This window comes from Elaeis guineensis, chromosome 4 (assembly GCF_000442705.2).
Source record: "Elaeis guineensis isolate ETL-2024a chromosome 4, EG11, whole genome shotgun sequence".
Classification (NCBI taxonomy): domain Eukaryota; kingdom Viridiplantae; phylum Streptophyta; class Magnoliopsida; order Arecales; family Arecaceae; genus Elaeis; species Elaeis guineensis.
The window spans coordinates 57,716,745-57,733,284 of record NC_025996.2 but is presented as its reverse complement, the minus strand read 5'-3'; the positions used below and the strand labels follow the sequence as shown (position 1 = coordinate 57,733,284).

At 37.5% G+C, this 16,540-nt stretch overlaps 1 pseudogene; it reads right to left on the bottom strand.

Moving 5' to 3' along the window:
• Positions 1-659: 659 nt before the first annotated feature.
• Positions 660-1,426, bottom strand: LOC140856977 (NDR1/HIN1-like protein 6; annotated as a pseudogene).
• Positions 1,427-16,540: the final 15,114 nt, after the last annotated feature.

The following is a 16,540-nucleotide window of genomic DNA, read 5'->3' as shown; positions in this document are numbered from 1 at the left end:
TTGATTCAATTGTTGAGACAATTAAAATAGTGTTTACTTGTTTCGAAATTCTTTATCTTTGCTCTATGAATTATTGGGTTTAGACATTACTTCGATGATCCTTACTCCTTTCAAAAGAGCAGCAACATACCTTTTTGTTTTTTATTTTTTTTTTCTATACTATAGAAATAGAATATGAACTGTGGATTTCCTTGTGATACACTTTTGATCGAAATAATTTTATCAATTCTGAAAAATTTACTTTTATTTTTCAAACTTCTTTGATTTTTCGATTTTTTTAACCTTTCGATTTATATATTGAGGATATACTTACAAAGAGGTTCTGGTAACATGCAATTACTATTAAATGTTAAATAAATCGGCATTAAAAATAATAATAATAAAAAAAAAAAAAAAAAAAAAAAAAAAAAAAAAAAAAAAAAAAACACGAAGAAGAAGAAGAAGAAGAAGAAGAAGAAGAGAAGAAGAAAAGAAAAGAAGAAGAAGAAGAAGAAGAAGAAGGGAATGCAAGCATAAATAACCTCCACTCGCTAGTATCAACCACCACCAAAAATAAAATCCCTACATAAATCCTCCCATAAAATCTAAGAATCATACCAACGATAATAACAAATAAAGGCGTAAAATAAGACGATCAAATTAGAAAAATAAACAAAAGCTCACAGCTTCAACCTAAACTTGCAACTGCTAGACCTGATCTGAATCCGGTTATTAGCCGTCAAACTATCCACAACCAGGTTACACCTGACCCTGGACGTCACTTCCAGAGCTTGAGACTCCCCAGCTTCACCCTCACCGGCACGTCCCCCTTGAAGTCCAGCGGTACCATCCCGTCGTCTGCTGCTGCTGCAGCGCCGCCATCTCCGTACTCCCCAGCTGCGCCTCCCCCGTCATCACCACCGTCAGCACCGTCGTGTTCCGGTGCCCTGATAAAACTCCGGGAACACCCCTCACACAGGCTGAAACCCGAGTACCACACGCTCAGGTGCGACCACCTCGTAGTATATTCCGATCCCTTGTTCGGGTTCTCGGCCGTCACCGTCACGTCGAAGCTCGCATGCCCTTGAGGTTGGTGTCGACGGTGAAGGCGGAGACAGTGAGGCGGTCGACGGAGTATTTCGGCAGTTTGGGGTTGAAGATGAGGTAGAGGATGCCGATGGTGGCGGCGACGAGGATGATAAGGATGATGATGGTGAGAATGGTGCAGCATAGACACTTGCAGCAGCAGCTCCGTCGCCTTTTCGGGGGTCTAGAGTGAGAGACCGGGATTGTGCGGCGGTAAGGCGGGTACTGCCCGCCGACGGCGGCCGGATCGCCCTTGTCGGATCTCGAGATGCCTCGTGGGACGAGCGGCGCCGCCGGCGATGGGGCCTCGACGTCGACCGGGTGGATTCTCTGGTGCTCGGCCATGGCTGCGCTTTGGTTTTTCTCATTGAAACGGGTCTTGTTTGAAGCTGTCTTCTTTGTGTTGATTTATATGGATAGGTGATTTTCTCTTTCTTGGATGTACTAGCGTGGTGGGTTCCCATGCCTTGACTTCAAATGTTTGATTGTTCTTAAAGTTTGAAAACTTTATGGTCTATATTCCTTGGGTTGGTTGTCCTAAAGACATAGGCGCGGGAGGGGGTGGAAAGTTTCTACCCTGCCTTGACCTAATTGTTTGTACAGAAGGGGTGGCTAATTTAATTAACGTGTACGCGTTAGTAACGCGGCGAGGTTTAAATAGTACTTGGTGTGATACCTATCCTTTCTCCAAACGTTATGTTTCGTTCGCGTGACATCTACTATGAGAGGCTTGGCCAAGTCAATGGCTTTTGGACGGTTCTCATATCCGTGTATGACATGTACATTAACATAGAAATGCTTTTAAGGCATCTTTGGATACCTCCTATATAAGTTGTTCTATGAAATTGTTCTCTCATTTCTACAACACAGTACATTAACATCTCCAGATTAAATTATACCTTCTTAACATTAATACCAAAGAAAGGAGAGTGTAGTCAGATATCCGACTATCGTCCAATTAGTTTGGAGAACGGGATGATTAAACTTATCTCCAAGCTGCTAGCTCTTCAGCTTCGAACGAAGATCGATAAGCTCGTCTCAGACTTTCAGCCTGCTTTTATTCAAGGCCGTTTAATCTTCGAAAGTTTTATTGCTGCCTCTGAAGTGGTCTCTTTTTGCCGACGTTCCAAAACCCCTAGAATTCTATGCAAAATTGATTTTGAAAAGGCCTGGACAGTAGATCATGGGAGTTTCTGTTTTCATTATTACAGCACTGGGGATTTGGCAGCAGATGGATTTCATGGATACAATCTCTGCTAGTCTCTTCGACTTCGGCATTAGTTCTTGGTTTACTAACAGAAGAGGCTTAAAATAAGGGAATCCACTTTTTCCCTTTTTATTCATTTTGGTTACTGATACTCCCACCAAAATTCTGAAAACAGCGAGCTCGGAAGGACTGTTGGGTCCTTACAATATCACAGGCCATATCCATAGTTTGCATTTTGCTGATGATACATTGCTCTTTTGCAAAGCAGACAGAGAAAATATAAACAATTTGAAATTCATCTCATATGCCTTTGAACTGGCCATTGGTTTGAGAATCAATTTTCAAAAATCTATACTTATTGGATTGGGAATCAGTGACTAAACTGGGAGTGTATTTGGTGCAATGCTTGGTTGTCAGGTTTCTCATTTACCCATTCAATATCTTGGTCTGCCACTTCATCACTCCGCTGCCCGCAGTATGGATTGATCCTTCGTGATTGAAAAAATCTCCAAAAGGATATCAAGCTGGAAGCGTAACTCACTATCTTTAGCTGGTCGTCTCATATTTATAAATTTTGTGCTCAAAGCAATCCCATTATATTGGATGTCTGTATTTCAGTTCCCAGCAACTGTCATTCGATAACTAAACTAGCTATGTCGCAATTTCATATAGAATGGTCGGGGAACATTTGCTCGGGTAAAGCATTTGGTCAACTGAAAACAGATTTGCAGACCTAGGAAACTGGGAGGCTTAGGATTGTTAGATCTCTTTACTCTTAACACTGCTCTGTTGCTTAAATGGTGGTGGAAATTCTTTAATGAACAGCCCCAAATTTGAAGTAATCTGATTAGAACTATCTACTACTCCAGAAAAATGCCATTGACGTTATCCTCCTACATGAAACAGATGGCCTCACCCTTCTGGAAAGGTATTCTCAACTTATCAGAACTATTTCGGTAGTTGTTTCAACCAAAGCTTGGAATGGGAGATCAATTCTCTTTTTGGAATGACAATTGGCACATGGACTCTTCGCTATCAACCACTTTTCCAAACCTGTATTTATTAGCCTTAAATAAACATATTTCTGTTGCTGGTTTCTTCACTCAAACAGGAGATTCCCTAAGTCAGGCATACTTGAATTTTGAAATTTTCAGACAGCCAATGAACTTCTCGACCATCTGAGAATATCAAGCTCTTTTCAATCTTCTTCACTCTTGCCAATGTAACTCTAGTCTAGATCGTTGGTTGTGAAAATGGAGCAGCACTGGATCCTACTCTGTTAATAAGTGTTATTTTTTCCTCAAACATGGTGGGTTGATCTCTGCTCTGGATGGCTCCTTTTGGTGGATGCCTCTATCAGAAAAAAACTAAGATATTCGCATGGTTATGCTGTCACGACAAGATTCTTACATTGGCAAACCTCATCAAAAAAGGCCTAACGATTTCGGTGTCTTGCTCTTTTGGTAGTGCTGAAGACGAAACAACGGACCATCTGTTTATGGTCTGCAGATATTCAAAGGAGTTTTGGTATATTTTTTTGAATGATGTTCTTGGAGTATCAGAACTCCTACACACTTATGCTACATTTTGGGATGCTTGGTGTAAACATGCTCTCATATCTCGTATTTTTCCAGCGGCGAAATGCCTTTTCCTGATTGGATGTTGGTGTCTCTGGCATGAGCGCAACCATCGTCTATTTAAATTTGAAGCAATGGTTGCATCAAGAAGGGCCACTGAAGCAACCACTCTTGCTAAGAGCTGGATGTTACATATCGATAATGATAACCTCTGTCATTTGCTAACAAAGCTCATCAGCTCTTTGTAATGGATGTGTAAAAATGTTTCTCGGAGCCTTTACGATAAGTGGAATACTCAAGTTTGGGTGCAGATGGATTTTTCTGAAGTTGATGAACCTAGGAGGAGGAAATTTTCAGACCAGGCTGAAGTCTGTTTATTTGGTTCATGGCTCCAGCTGTGGTTTCAGTTTATGCGACAATTAGCAAACTTTAAAATAAGAACAGAAGTCTTCATGAAAGAGCTGAAAAAGATCTGGAACGTCCTCCCAATGCTTAACTGGGGTCTATTTTGTCTCTGTTAAATTTTGTATTTCTGTTGGTACCCGAAGGGAGAGAATTGAGAGACTTTGTCCTTGAGCTTCTTGTTTGATCACGAACTCAGATGTTCATATCAAAGGATATATATACATACCATCTCACTGTGCCATTATAAATATCATATTGGTGGAAGTATCTTACTTCCTCCAATTTCCTCAAAAAGAACAAATCAGTCTTCAAAAGAGTTTTCTGGTGTAATAATTCAAAGAGCAGCCAGCTACGGCTGCTAGCATGAACTGCAAGATTTGTTCTTTTCCATTTGGATTCCTCAGGCCATCGTTTTCTGACAAAAAGCTCATTTGAAGGGACTAGTTACAATCATTAGAGGAAAATAGAGAGTAGATTAGTGACATGGAAGGAAGAGACTCCTTGGTTAGGTGGCAGATTGACTTTGTTCAATGTCATCTTTTCTACCTTACCTACCTATTACATGCCAGTGTTCAAGCTACTTCCATATAAAAAAAATTGATGGATGGTGTCAAGCTTTTCTTTGGGAAGGAAAAGACAGCATTAGCTAGGATTGAAATCAGATCGGATACCAGCATATCTATATTTATATTTGTTTTATCTGGCAAACACAAATATAGATATAGATATTATTTGAATACAAAATTTATATCCATATTTATTTTAAACAGATATAGATACAATTTGGATATCGGAAGTATGAATATAATTACGGATATAAGTTGGATGATTAAACTTTATAACTATAAAATCAAAGATATTACTAAATAGATGATAAATCAAGTTAATAGTATATTTATATGGTTGTATACTTTTCTTAAAAGTTAATAAGTATTACATAAAATTATATAGGATTATAGATAGATTTGGATATTTGAATATGGATCGGATAGTTGTCTATCCATATCCACATTCATTTTTCTTTGATGAATATGGATATGGATATGGATATTAGTCTGATTTTTAAATTTTTGTCCATATCTGGATTGATTCAGATTTAAAAATTGATCTGAACAGATATTATCCATACTACTTTCATCTCTAGCATCAGTGGAATATACTTTTTGCTGAATTAGAAGTCTATTTGCAAATACAAGTGCGAAAAAGGGCTTAGATTGAAGAATTTGGATGATTTGAGTATATCTTTACTCTCTAAATGGGCTTGGAAGTACTTATTGCATGAAAATGGTCCTTGGAAATGAAATTTTCAAGCTTTGGTATTACACTACAATGATAATGTGATTGTGAGCAAGAAGATCCATGGTAGTGTACCAATTTGGAAGGATGTCGAGAATAGCTTTGCTCATGCCATCTGGAACGTGTCCTTTAAGGGAGGATGGATGGATACAGGGGCTCTTCCTGATTGACTTATTTCCAATACTATACTGCATGTCTCAGCGAAGAACGTCTTAGTTATTCTCGATGGAAGTGAAGGCAGCTTGGTACAATATTTCAACCAATTTGTTATTGCCAATAACAGAGACAGAGGTTTCAGAGCTTGTCTCTTTCGAGCTATGAGGCCCCGAAGATGTGAGGACAGACTTTATTGGAAGTTAAACTACTGAGCAAGCTTTCTCAAATAATTCAATCATCAATTCATTAACTATAGAGGTGTTCTTTGTCCATGTTACAAAGTAACATTGACACAATCTTTTTCAAGAACCGTAAATTTTTCTTTGGTTGGTCATTAAAATCGATCCTTATTGTTTTGGACTAGCACCATGTGGAATGGCCTGCGTAATACTTGTTATGGCCAAAATTCATGGCTCAGCATATGAGACATTATTTGCTCTGATCCATGGACCTTATGGTTTTGCTCTTCTGGATTCTAATTCAAAAAATGCCTCACGTAGAGAAGGATGGTCCCTTCCCATATAAACCAAAGTTCTTTACTCATAATCAATATGGGACTAAAAGTGCTCATCTTCTTTGTTATTATCATTATATAGCCTCCCAATCAAAGGAGAGTGTGTATGAGCAGAAGGTGCATCACAGTCGCAGACTCGGAACCTACATGGGCCACCAATATTATAGCTAAAGGCTCATAGCTTGGCATGTGGGGTATTATTCGCTCTGGTTGATGGGCCTCACAATTTTGTTCCTCTAGATTCTAATCCAAAAGGCAGCTCATACAAGAAAAAGTGGTCTTTTTCCATATAAGTCAGAGTCTTTCTTGACTCATAATAAATGTGGGACTAAAAATACTCACCTCCTTTCTTATTATCATCAATACTCATTACTGTTGGGTATAGACCTTATTAACAGAGCTATTTTTAAGTGGTGCCACTACAAGAAATATAAGAATTAATGATGTTTTTTTCCCAGCGGTTAGTAAAAACTATAAGGAAAAGTGTTAATGTTTTCTGTGGTCATGACTAACCACTGGAAAAAAGTCCATGTTATTCATCCAGTTGAAATTATCCCAACAATTTTTCTACTCCATTGGAAAAAGTCTCATTTTTACTTGGCTAGGTAAAACCACTAGAAAAAGTCTAGATTATCCTAGCAGTTTTTCAAATTCACTGGGTAAAAATCTTATTTTTATCCACTGTCAGTTAAAACCATCAAGAAAGTCTTAATTTTATCCTAGCAATTTTTTAAATCTACTGAGAAAATGGTCCGTTTTATCCATATGACTTTTCAGTCAATTGGGAATGTCCATACTATTCCAGCAATTTTCATAGACCATTGAAAAAAATTTATGCCAAAAATTAAAATCTTAGGTGCATGGTACTCTAAATATTTTATTTTTATTAGTAAAATCATAACTAACCCAAAATATTTGTTCAAATTTTGTATCGTGCATCTTTCGTGCATCCCTTCTTCTTCCCCATGTGGGCGATATATATATATATATATATTGGAAACCTTAAAGGGCCAAAATAGATTAGCATCACCCTTTCATGTGTCCCTTCTTCTTTTGGGCATGGGAGTTTTTTTTTTTTGGGAAACCTTAAATGCCCAAAATCAATCAGTATTGTCCTTTTTTATGCATCCCTTCTTCTTCTACATGTAGGCGATATCTTTTGTTCTTTTGAAACCTTAAAGGGCCAAAACCAATCAGCACCGCCCTCTCTTTCACGCATCCCTTTTTCTTCTCCTATATGTAAAGAAAAAATGGATAGTTCAAAGCATGTATTTTTAAAATTTTATAGCAGAATAATAAAAGATTAAATATTTTAATCTTCTAGACATGCTTAGATCAGATCTAAACTACCATTAAGAATTTAAGATATAAAAAATTTACATATAAAATCTGAAATAAAATAAAAACTGCATCGATCACATCGATGTCCTAAATTTGATCTAACCTTTAGATTATGTCGGTAGAGTTCAGAACTCATCACCTTTTCACAGGTTGATGACCTCCACTACTGGTAAGCATGGTATGAAGCTCTTGCTGATGTTGAGCAGCCGCACAAGCATCCGATCTTTACGGATGGTCCACATGAAGCCTCTCAGATCGATCACCCTCCATGGAAGTGCTAGCTCGGACAATCGATTTCTGATGGCAGATCTGACTTGATCTCCTTTTTCGATCACCTCGAATCTTTTTGATGTCAAAGATGGATCAGAGAAGAATGCTGAATGATGGAGAAAATTTAGATAAAGACTCTCTTCTCTTTGATTTTTCTCTCACCCAAAAATCTAGAACAGTTCTAGGTTTCTCACCCAAGAGGAGAACGGTCTCCTCTTTTGTTCATACCAAGGAGGAAGGAAACCCACCCAATCCTCACATCCCAAAGAAGTATTTTTGACCCTATTTCTCTCTGATATCTCATGGTGAAGAGCTCTCTTATTTTGGTAACAAAATTATGGCCTTTTTATGGTTGTCGCACAAATCAGATAAAACAGATAAGGGCTGAAGTTTGTTGCAATTCAAACTCTTTTGAATTTCAATTTGACTCCAATTTTTTCTTACCCTTATCTAACTTAAAGAGGACTTATCAAAAAAAATTAGGTATAAAAATCTATTGGAAAGACTTTCTTTTCTCATACACAATAGACTCTTTAAAAGCAGCCAACGTGTGGAAGGATATGGATAAGTTTTAAGTTGAAATTTAAACTAATTTGAATTCAAATCAAAATCAACCAATTTTATCCTTAATGAGTGATAAAAGAAGGATTATTTTTTAATTTTTTCATATACAAACTGATTTTACGGTGAGAAAAGACATAAGATAATTTAGGTGGCGCAAGGATAGAGTCCTACTCATTTGGGACTTTAGGGTTTAACAATTGGATTTCTTTCAAACCCAATCCAATTAGACCCAAATAAAATATAGTGAACCTAATCTAATTAGGCTCTTATAATCTCAATTAAATTTGATCAAATCAATAAATTAATTAAGCCATAGATCCGATCAAATCAGGATCATTTCTTTCTTACTAATTAGGTCATCTCATAACCTAATCAGACTTGACCTGATTGAATCAAATTCAATCAGACTTGATCCAGACTTTAATGCTCCATCAAATTGAGCTAATTAGTAATCTAATCACTAATTAATCTTCTTTAATGATAGAGTCCAAGTCTAGTGGGACTCTTCTTAGAGTCTCCGTCCAGTGGGACTCTTCAGCAGAGTCCCCGTCAAGTGAGACTCTTCACCAGAGTTCTCATTGACTGAGACTCTTCAGATTAGCCAAGTGATCGGAGAGAAACTTCTAATGTGTGTGACCCCATAGGTTCAAACCTAAGCCGGTAACAAGAAATTAATTTTGTACCAATCGAAGTAACCATCTAGCAATGTACCCGACGTCCAGATAGGCCGAATGTATGCTAAGCAACACTCAAGAATCTATTTGAATATAGTTATCGTATAATTCATCCTTTGATCCAAATCTCAAGGTGACCTAGGTTTAACTGCCAATCCTGATATGGTCATCCACATTGTATTTCAATTTTTAAAATTCATCACATAGATTATCTCGGCAAGATTTTATTGAATTGAAATATACTGATACATTAACTCCTACTTATTCGGAGGGATCAATTCCATCTTGACTCACACACCGACTTCACAAGTACTTGACTATGCCAAAAATCTTTCATCGCTGAATTAAAAATTCAGATAGTTCGGCACCAAAGCATAGTGAGTTGCTTGCAAGTCACCGTGGTGATCTCAGGTCGAGGGACACTTATACCTATATCCCTTCGGAGTGACTCTTGACAGCAGAGTGCTCCGAGTTGGTCACGTTCAGTGAAATGTACTCCTATATTTCACCTGCATGCCATACCAGCGTCTCCACGCTCCTTGGTTAAGAGGACAACCAAACTATATGGCACACAACGACCTACACTTGATATGTCTATCATCCTAGTAATAGCATATCATTTGATCTGAACTCATTTAAGGACTAAACGATATATCCTCCTATATCGAATCAAATAGTCCTAAGGACTTTATCACATAACAGGAGTTCAAAATGAGATGTACACAGTGATGAAAAAATCAAATAATATTTATTAATTTAATAATTTATATACAATTATAATGATAAGCACAACCATCAACAGGCTGATGATTGGACTTTGGGAACAAATTTCAACAACTCCACTTGGACTAAAGCCAATCGGTGCAGTATCGTATACCCATCTTTGATTTGTAGTCTTCGAACTCCTTGACATCGAGGGCTTTAGTAAATGGGTCGGTCAAGTTCTTCTTTCATCGATCTTCTAAACTCGATGTCACCTCGATCCACGATCTCTCGGACAGGTGGTAGCGATGCAGAATGTGCTTGATCCGCTGATGTGACTTCGTTCCTTCGCTTGAGCAATGGCACCAGTACTGTCGCAGTACAACAAGACGGGGCCATCAAGGGAGGTGCCACTCGAGCTCGTTGATGAACTTTCATAGCCACACAGCTTCCTTCGCAGCATCGGATGTCGCGATATATTTGCCTCACAAGTAGAGTCGGACCACAGTGTGCTGCTTGAAATTTTTCAGCAGATTGCTCACCATTCAGGATATAAATATATCCGACACATTTTTGCCTGTCATCATGATCCGACTGAAAATTGAGTCTATAAACTCCACAAGTTTTAAGTCAGATTCTCATAGATAAGCCACTGATCCTTAGTATTTTTCAAATACTTAAGGATGGTCTTTACGACCTTCCAGTGATTCTCACCTGGATCGACTGGTATCTGCTCACTACTCCTAATGAGTATGCCACATCCATTGCGTACATGTCATGCGTACATAATAGATCCTACTGTCGAAGCATATGAAATTCTACTCATACGTCTCTCTCTTGAGGAGTTATCGGACAATCACTCTTCGAGAGAGAAATTTTTGACCTATCGGAAGATAGCTTTTCTTGAAATTTTCATGCTGAATCTTTTCAGCACAGTATCAATGTACGTCGACTGGGATAATCCAAGCAATCTTTTAGATCTATCTCTATAGATCTTCATCTCAAGGATGAAGGATGCTTCTCCCAAGTCTTTCATGGAGAACTGTGATGACAACCAAACTTTTATTCTCTGTAATGCAGGGATGTCATTCTCGATTAAGAGAATGTCATCGACATACAAATAAGAAATACTACCATAGAGTTATTAACCATTTGTATATGCAGGTTCTCTCCATTCTTAATGAAGCCATACGTTCTGATCACTTTATCAAAAGCATGTTCCAACTCCGAGATGCCTGCTTAAGTCCATAGATGGACTTTGAAGCTTGCACACCTTAGACTCATCTGTGGATATGAAACCTTCAGGTTGTATCATATAACCTCTTCTTCTAGCTCTCCATTTAGGAAGGCTGTTTTCAATCCATTTGTCAGATTTCATAGTCTAGATGTGCTGCTATCGCAAGCATAATTGAATAGACTTGAGCATTTCACAGGAGAAAATATCTCATCATAGTCAATACCATAAGCTGACGGTAACCCTTGACAACCAGAAGGCTTTATAGGTCTCACCTTCCTTCTGCACCTTTTTTTTTGAAGATCACTTACACCTATGGTTTTATCCCTTCAGGTGGGTCAACCAATGTCCATACATTATTGATTTTATGGACTCATTTTGATTTCATGGCTTTCAGCCACTTATCGAGTCAGACCTCTGATCGATCCATATAGGTGATGGATCTCATTGTTCTCATCGAGTTCAACTGGATCTCATCCGACTAAGAAATGTAGTATCTATCTGTTGATGTGGTACTCTACTCGGATCTCCTTAAAGATGTTTCTACAATAGGTTTCGATTTGATCTAATCAAGTCTGACTCTATGGGTTTACTAGATTGTGTCGATTCTTCTACGATCGAACTTCATCAAGTTCAATCTTTGAGGTATTAGTTCCTTCACCAAGGAATCTTTTTTCTAAAAAGATAGTCCTATTACTGACGAACACCTTCTGTTCGTCAGCAAGGTAGAAGTAATATCCTTGATCTCTTTTGGATACCTATAATAGACATTTGTCAGACCTAGTCCAAGCTTGTCAGTTTTCAATGTTTGACATAAGTCGGACATCCCAAATCTAGTGAGAGAGTGCTGGCTTACGTCCTGTCACATTCATGTGGTGTTTTACTTACAGACTTACTCAAATTTTATTTAAAATATAACAAGCCGACTCGAGTGCGTATCCTCAAAAAAAATTGACAGACTTGCAAGCCCATATGGACGAACATGTCTAACAGGTTCGATTTCTCTTTCGATACACCATTATGCTGTGGTGTTCCAAGAGGGTCTATTGTGAGAGAATCTTATTTCTTCTAAGTATGTCAGAAACTCACTAGAGAGTATTCTCTCTTCGATCGGATGAAGAGTTTTAATACTCTTTTAGTTTGTTTCTCTACTTTATTACGAATCATTTGAATATTTCAAATGATTCTGACTTATGTGTCATTAAGTGATAGTCATACCTCAATAGATCATCTGTAAATGTAATAAAATAATAATATCCATCTCTGGCACTAGTGTTCATAGGTCCACATACATCAGTATGTATCAGACTTAGAACTTCACTGGTCGCTTCATTTTTCAGTAAAAGGTGATTTGTCATTTTTTCAAGAAAGACAGGACTCACAGGTTGGGAGTGATTCACAATCACTGACTTCGAAGATTTTCTTGTGTCAACTTTTATTCTGTTCTTATTAACATGACTAACCTACAATGCAAAGGTAGATATCGGAGACATCACTAATTCTTAGGATGTTTGTTGGATGTGTACATTACCTAACAGATTGTGATAATATGTAAATTCATTGTTCAGTTATCCATTCATCACATTAACCATTCATAATGATATTAAAATTATTTTTTTTATTGAAATTTTATAACGACATGGCCAAAAGGCCTACAGAAATAATATTCAATAAAAGGAAGGACAAAAGTGATATTCACTTAGAATATTATATTAGATTTGAATACAAGCTTAATAGTCTCTAACGCTAGAATGAATGGTTTTCATCTCCAACATTAAGGAATCTTTCCTTCTTCAAATCTCCTACTGACCTGCAGATCCTGCAACGAATTGTAAATATTAAAAGACTTTCGGTATCTAATACCCAGGTAGTAAATCAAAATTGAGAAATTATAAGGTGTTATCATATAATTACCTTGTCCAGCAATAACTTGCTTCTTTCTCGATCTGTTCGGATCCAGGGAGGCAATGTATTGAGGATAATTCTTTTTTTATCCCTGCTTCTTGCAGTAGAAGCATTCTGCCTGACTCTGTGGACTTGGTTTTTGGTCTGACTGGGCTTGGGTGCCCAGCACTTTGCATCTTTTCTTGTTCTTCTTTCTTTTCTTAAAGGATCGATGTCCAGAAGAAGACCCTCCCACAACATTCACCGACTCCTTTTGGAGCTGGTGATCCTTCTCAAAGTTTTACAGTAACCCCAGCAAACGTGGTAGTTAACTGCAGGCTTTGTCATTCGAAAATGAGTAAGAAAAGGAGGTAGGACTTGGGCAGAGAGTTCAGAATAGCATCTTTTTCCAACTGCTCATGCAGGAGAAAGCGAGCTTGCTTAGGCTCAATCATCTCGATCATGTACAATACATGATCAGTGACTGATGCTCCTTCCCTCATTCGAGCGTTGAAGATGGCACAACTAGTCTTGTGCCTCTCAACATGTCGGTGTGCCAAAGGACTCGTTCAACATTTGCAACATATCCTGTGGCTGAGCATTCTCGAAATGATGGCTAAACTCATCATTCATCCGCCAGCATAATACAACGAACCATAGTTCGATCGTTGAGCCACTTCTGATAAGTGTCTCTGACCGTGCTATGCATTCGGAGCTGGCTCCTGGTGTCGGATCTGTCAATACATACAAGATCCGTTCTGCTCAGGACTATTTTGAGCTTTCGATACCAGCTATCAAAATTTGTCCATCAATTTATCACTATCTAATAGTGATCGGAGCGACAAGGTGGTGGCCATAACTGAAAAAAAAATCAAACCTAATTAGTATATGAATTGATTAAGCCTAAAGATATGAATTTTAGTCTAAAGGTTCTTCTACTATTTTATTCGAATTGATAGCCTCTACCTTCAATTGAGAATTACACTAATTTTTAGTGGGTACTAGAATCCACATGGACTGCACATGGGCCGAGTGTGGCTCGCCAACCCTTGTGTACCCACAGATAGGTTCTTAACCAATTATTTCACCAAATAATTTTTAGTATTCAATTTTTCCCAGACACCTCTTCAGCAGGTGTGTGCCTCCACTGAAGGTTCTGGTTAGGTCCAACCATTAATATGCCAGAATTTAGTGTATCTAACAAACGAGTGACCAGGTGAGTGTGGCTCGCCAACCTGACCATCATCAGAAAGAACAACTAAAAACATATTATGAATGATAATTCGAAGCCAGATGAGCACCAGATGTGTGGCACCTCCAATGATCATCTAAACCATTGGACTCATTATCACCCAACTTAATGGGAGGCTATGATCTAGTTATCCATAACTATTTCATTTTTAGGACCTAACAATTTTAGAAGATTTAATTAGTTGAATTGAGAGATGAGATGAGACTTGACAGTTAATCTTAATCCTCCACTGACTTCACCAAGTCAGATTTAAGAAGATCAGGCATAAGCTGGTCCAGCCAACCAGTCATGAATCCTCCTACTGGCTTCACCAAGTCATAAAGAGGACTCAAGATAAGTTGAACTAGGGACACCTAAATCAGTCATACTGATTTTCTAGTTAGCATGGGTCAACTCCAATCATTAAGTGATCTAATCAAAACATGATTCACCATGTTGGTCAGTAAGTGAGATCGATGGGAGGGATATGCCATTAACTCGATATAGACTCAATCTATGAGTAGCTCCAATTAATGACCATCGATCAAAGCTGCCATACTTACCTTAGACACCAACTGGTTAGTCATTTTCAATTTGATCAACTTATAGACTTGGATTCGACCACGGAGCTACGATCAAAGTCCATATTGGTCTAATCAAAGACATGGACTTGACCAACTACAACTATTGAAATTGATCAAGAGAAGAAATTGACCCAATCAGAATTAACTTTTAATTAGATTTGATCAATTACTAACATGGTCCATTATCAATGATTTCTAACCCTAGGTCTAACCCAGTTAAATGGACTTGACTCGAGCTAACCCATTAACCCATGAGTTATGAAATTAATGCCTTAGATCTTTGATTCTCAAATCTAGATGCTTAATTCTCAATTAAGTTTTGGGCTGATATGGGTTCGATTGTGTTTGAAAATAATTTTTAATTTTATAAAATATTTTTACAATCAATCATCTAATGATCAAAATTTTAATTTAGATCTAATATATATTATTTAGATCTAAAATAAAATTTTAAATTTTTTTTCATTGTTCATCATCATGGAAAAGATCGCAGCACCCCTACACGCCATAGGAGATCCCATCGAATGGATAAATAGGATAGTGAAATCCTGATTTCTCCTATGATCGGACGGCTATGAGGATCTATCCAATCAGATTACTATACTACTCAGATTTAAAATTAACTATTTAGATCTAATCTAAATAATTAAAATCAGATTATATGCAAAAAATTATGTCATAAGAAATCTTGCTCTGATACCATTGAAAAAAAATGGTAGTTCAAAGCATGTATTTTTAAAATTTTATAGTAAATAATAAAAGATTAAATATTTTAATCTTCTAAACATATCTTAGATCAGATCTAAACTACCATTAAGGATCTATGATATAAAAAATTTAATATAAAATCTAAAATAAAATAAAAAACTACATCGATCACATCGATGTCCTGAATTTGATCTAACCTTTAGATTATGTCGGTAGAGTTCAGAACTCATCACCTTTTCAGGTTGATGATCTCACTATTGGTAAGCATGGTATGAAGCTCTCACTGATGTCGAGCAGCCGCACAAGCATCCGACCTCTACGGATGGTCCACACGAAGCCTCGGATCGATCAGCCCTCCGGGAGTGCTAGCTCGCAGTCGCTTCTGATGGCAGATCTGACTTGATCTCTTTCGATCACCTCGAATCTTTTTGATGTCAAAGATGGATCAGAGAAGGATACTGATGGTGGAGAAAATTTAGATGAAGACTCTCTTCTCTTTGATTTTTTCTCATCCAAAAATCTAGAACAGTTCTAGGTCTCTCACCCAAGAGGAGAACGGTCTCCTCTTTTGTTCACGCCAAGGAGGAAGGAAACCCACCCAATCCTATCCCAAAGAAGTGTTTTTGACCCTATTTCTCTTTGGTATCTCATGGTGAAGAGCTCTCTTTTTTGGCACACAAAATTATGCCTTTTTATGGTTGTCGCACAAACCAGATAAAATAGGATAAGGCTGGATTTGTTGCAATTTCAAACTCTTTTGAATTTAATTTGACTCTTTTTCTCACCCTTATCTAACTTAAAGAGAGACTTATCAGAAATTGAGCAAAAATCAATTAGAAAGATCTTTTCTCGTACACAATAGACCCCTTAAAAGCAGCCAATGTGGAAGGATATGGATAAGTTTTAAGTTGAAATTCAAACTAATTTAAATTCAAATCAAAATAACCAATTTCTATCCTTAATGAGTGACAAAAAAAGATTATTTTGTATTTTTCATGTACAAACTATTTTGTGTGGTGAGAAAAGGTGTGAGACAATTTAGGTGGTGCAAGGGATAGAGTCCTACTCATTTGGGACTCTAGGATTTAACCAATTGGATTTCTTTCAAACCAATTCAATTAGATCCAA